Raw genomic sequence first — 5,223 nt, 5'->3', positions numbered from 1 at the left:
ATTAATCAAAGTATGTTCGAATATATTTCTTTGTTCAGAATGTGATGTTCAAACACACTAGGAGTGCTTGTATATAAAGGCCTCTCAGGAAGCACCTAAAATGTCTCTAGAAAGAACTAGGAGATAAGACAACTAAGCACCTTATCCAACATTCTAGATGAGTGGATAAGAATGAAAAATTGTCATATGTGTGTAGAAGATTCTTGTGTTGTAGACAACATGTGCTTAAAAGAGGTGCAGACCCCTATGATGTCATCAAGACAACTCAGAAGAGTGCACAAACTCCTAAGTGTCTCACAAATAAAATAATGCATTAACCTAAGTAAACTTAAGTAAGTGTAATAAGTGAATACTTATTTACAACAACACCCCCCCTTAAGTGCAACTTAGGGGAATGCTCTTAAGCTTACAAACTAGGATGAAGATGTATAATGGGTCCTGGCTACTAGGCCATGTTAGGTACCCATGTACATAATGAAGATGCAAATATCTCATAAAGTGGGGAAAGAAGGAAAACCTCACGAGAAAAACCCTCCCCCAAAAAGAGAGATAAAAGAGAATGCATCAATGGATGGAGTAATCAAGACCCCACCCCCCCCGCATTATGACATACATCTATTATATACATAAGAGAATGAAAGAAGGAAGAGAGACATAATAGGCTCCCCCCTCCCAAAAGAAGAATTCTGACAAATGAAAGCCACTCCGATGAAGAAGCTGGTCCAAGAATGCAGAATGGTGTTCCTCCCCTTAGGAAGAAAAAAAGGAAAAGGTATAGTCCCGAAGATGTATGGTGGCCCTAAAACCTACTCAAGTATCCCTATGCTAATGTTGATGTTCACCCCTTCCAACTGTGCTAAAAAGAATGAATTCAGATTAAAAAAATAGTAGAGATGTAGATGAAAAAAAGTAGATCTGAGAATTAAATGTATAGATGTCATGAAGACAACTCACAAGAGTGCACAAACTCCTAAGTGTCTCAAAAATAAAATAATGCATTAACCTAAGTAAACTTAAGTAAGTGTAATAAGTGAATACTTATTTTCACCAACAAGTGCAAACTCCCAAATATTAAGAAAGGATATTTATATATCAATGGACACCAATTTAAATAAAATTAGTAAAACAATTAAACTCTAAAAAGAAAGTGAATGAAAAGGGACACCCCATGGGTCCCACCTGCACCTCACCACTTTACCCTTAAAAAATCCTAAGTACATGCACGACGTGACATGCCTTTCACTTTACCAAGAAAAAAAGAAGTAAAGACCCCATCTTGTAAATATCTCAACCTTCCTATCTCCTTAAATGCATTTGGTGCAGCTCTCCCATTGGGTTGTCCATCCTCCTTGGCCTTGGTGCAACATTTTGGATATTCTCTTTTCCATGTTTCAATGGGTACTTATGATAGTCTTGACTTGGAGAGTGGATGTTTGAAAAAGGGGCATTGATATATATATATATATAACTTCTTCAAACTTTACCCTTAGAACTTTAATGCTCTCCTTCCTTTCTACTTCCTTGGGATTCATGTGTACTACATAAGGGCTGCCTTGGTCAGAAAAATGCAGGCCTAGGTCAGCATGGAAGCCTTGGAATCCACCCAAGACTTTGGGAAGAGGAATGACAAGTTGCCAAGTGTGGGGTAGGTTAGGAGTAAGATAGTTAGCTAGTTAAGGGCTGTAATAAAGTGTGATTAGTAGTTATTTAAGTATAGTTAGTGTTTGATAAATAAATATTAGTAGTAGTTAAGTAGATTTATTTAGTTGTTAATAAAGTATAGTGTGGTTTGTTAGTGTAGTTTTTTATTTTTCCTATTTTGCTAAGTTTTTCCTTCACTTTTAATAATCTCGCTTAGGTTAATAAAGCATGTCTTATTAGGTGAATGGTTGTGAGGTGTCACCTTCCTACATGTGAGCATCCATTAGCTATCTTGGGAAGATACTTTGCTATCTTTAGTCCAATAGATGGTTGCTCCTCATTGGTTGGTGTTGCCACCTCCTCCCTCTTCCTAGCCTATATAAGCATGCTACCTGGCTTCTATTTACATCTCTTATTTTTGCATCCTCTTAATGCTATTTTGCTTCTAGCATTTGCATTACTCTCTTGGAGACTAACTCTATGATGCTATTTTGATTTTGTATCATTTGCATTCATAGTTTAGATATTTACTCTTTGCACTAGTTTTCTGGGTTATTAATCTTATTAGATTCTAACATGGTATCAGAGCTTTTCTATGTGCAAGAGTAGATTTTTGTTTCCTTATTTGAGAGATTCGAGGGGGGAAAATAAACTTTATTGTAGTTTTTTTGAAAAATGAAGTATGCTCTTCTCTTGCATCTTTGGATGATCCTGAGAATCAGAAAATTTTTGACAAAAACGATTTTTCTCTGGGGTTTCAATCTCAAATCTGACAACCAACTTGCATATTTGGAGTTTTCAATCAGTTTTGCAGGTTCCAACATGCCATTGATGGACTTAGGAAGCTGATCCAACATTTGCATGTCATATTCTCATTGCTGGAATCATTTTTTGATTTTTGGAGCCATTTTTTACTGTTAAAGGCATCTGATTTACACTATAGAAACATCTTTTGTACATCAGAAAGAAAAACGCTTTCTGGATTTTATTCGCAGCCTCGAAAAACCATCTGGGTATCTTTTCGATTTTGCATGCAAGCTGTATATTTTGCAGAATCCAACATGCAAAGCTACAACGATACCCCTCTCCATTGGCAGTAGCAGATTTGAACGCAATTTTCAAATGTCTCATTCTTGCTCATACGGGCTCCGATTTTGATGATTCTTGTTATGAACTTGGATTTTTTTTGTGCTCTATCCACTAGTGGAGTTGTTTTTTGATTTTCATGCATGAATTCTTCAAAAATTATAGATTCTCAACCGTGACTATGCATAGTTCTCATTTTGAAAACTTCGGAGGATCATAACTTTCCCATACGACCTCGTATCGAGGCATTTCTTTTTTTAAAAGTGCATAATTTTTTGAGTAGATCGCAATGGTTCTATTTGTTTCCTTGATTATTGTGCCCAAGTTTCACTTTTAGCATATGCTCTTCATGAGGAGGCCCTGTCAATTTTTCTTCCATAACTTGAGCATACAGACGTATTTTTTGATCTAAAAAATGTGTTGGAAAGTTGGTTCTAAGACAGAGATGATGGTACAAGTTTTTTTTATCTTTTCTATAGTCTGGTTGCCTATTTTGGCAGTCAAAGCCAGATGTTCTATTTTGTCTTTTGGGAGCCATATCTCGCTCATTCAGACTCTTTTTTGGGCTCACCAGATATTTTTGGAAAGCTGGTTCTATTAGTTATTCAATTGCAGAGGTCTTTTATCCAGATTCTGCTCCAGGTTCTTTCTCCTTCGAGTTTTGCACTTTCGCACTCTGGTGAATTACTTGGATTCTACATGTCTTGGAATCTCTTCTTCTGTTCTTTTGGCTCACTTTTCTTTTTGAATTCTAAGCATTATATGCTTCTATTCTGTTGGATTCCTTTTTTTGTAAATGCACTGAGATAAAGTGCCTTCTTTTGCATATCTAGGATCTTGTACACCTTGTGTTTGTTTGTACTCGCACTCAGTTATAAAGTGCCATGGGGGGTCATGATGTTTTGCCATTTTGTGCTCATCCACCTTTGTCAAGTGAATTTTTCTTCCACGAAATTAGCCCATGCAGTGTGTCAGTGACACCGCCCTTTATCCTGTGCTTGTACTTCTATTGCACTATTGGTGTTCCTAATTCTTATTCTTGCAGATGTTTTTGGCATTGTATTTCAGTGTTCCTATCACCCCTCTCCCTATTCAGCATTATGGGGGGTTCACCTGTTGGCTCTTTTGCTTCCTTGGTTCGGTTGAGTGATCTACGTATTCAGTTTTTGTTCCTATGTACTAGGCGGATGTAGTGGCTAGGCACCTATGCATTTTGGTGAGATGGTTCATCTACTATATAGACACTCATTCATTCCTACTTTTGGAGGTCACCTCTTCGATTGATTAGCTCTTCAGACTTTGTCTTCTCTACCTAGTCTTGCACTATTTTAGTGGGGGTTCCAGCAGTTTCTTCTGATAGTGTTTGCAGCTTCATGCTTCAGAGATGCTTCATGCTCTTTCTTGTTCCTTTCTTTGGGACATTTCCTAGATTGGAGGCTTAGTTTCCTTCATCTAGATCTTTTTCTTGTATTGGGTACCTGATCAGGCCTTGTTGTCGGGACCCATTTTCCTGCTTTCATAGCTTTGCTAGGTTAACATCCACCTAAGCTTCACTTATGGGGGGGTGTTAGTGTAGTTTTTTATTTTTCCTATTTTGCTAAGTTTTTCCTTCACTTTTAATAATCTCGCTTAGGTTAATAAAGCATGTCTTATTAGGTGAATGGTTGTGAGGTGTCACCTTCCTACATGTGAGCATCCATTAGCTATCTTGGGAAGATACTTTGCTATCTTTAGTTTGATAGATGGTTGCTCCTCATTGGTTGGTGTTGCCACCTCCTCCCTCTTCCTAGCCTATATAAGCATGCTGCCTGGCTTGTATTTACATCTCTTATTTTTGCATCCTATTAATGCTATTTTGCTTCCAGCATTTGCATTATTCTCTTGGAGACTAACTCTATGATGCTATTTTGATTTTGTATCATTTGCATTCATAGTTTAGATATTTACTCTTTGCACTAGTTTTATGGGTTATTAATCTTATCAGATTCTAACATGGTTTAAATAAAATGCATGCATAAGTTAGTATAGTAAATTATATAATAAAAAGAAAGGGGTTCCTTGGTTTAATGTGTTGAAAGGTATTATGTGTATGGGTTGGATGAGGTGGTTAGAATTAGTTAGTATTACAAAGTGATTAGGACATTAGGAAATTGTTGTGGGTTAGTAAAATTTATATTTTTTAGTATTTTTTTTATTAGTGAATAGAGTTTTGGTAGTCAATAGGTAGTGATTTTTTTTTTAATAGAAACCAATAGTTAGGAATGTTTAGGGTTTTTTTTTAATTTCTATTAAAATGGTATTTCATATTGGAGTTGTATTACTAGAAGTTTTTATTTATTTATTTTTTATACATGTGGAAGTAATTTAATATTTTAGAATAGTTATTTTCGAAAAGTAATTTAAACAATTAAAGTGATAGAAGGGTTTCCATGAATGCTATTAATAAAGGTTCCAGGTATGTTAGAATTGTATTAAGACTTATTCAATAAGGTTAGT

The sequence above is a fragment of the Cupressus sempervirens genome, chromosome 4 (assembly GCF_028749045.1).
Source record: "Cupressus sempervirens isolate cs-2001-9-10 chromosome 4, ASM2874904v1, whole genome shotgun sequence".
Lineage (NCBI taxonomy): Eukaryota > Viridiplantae > Streptophyta > Pinopsida > Cupressales > Cupressaceae > Cupressus > Cupressus sempervirens.
This window is presented reverse-complemented; position numbering follows the sequence as displayed.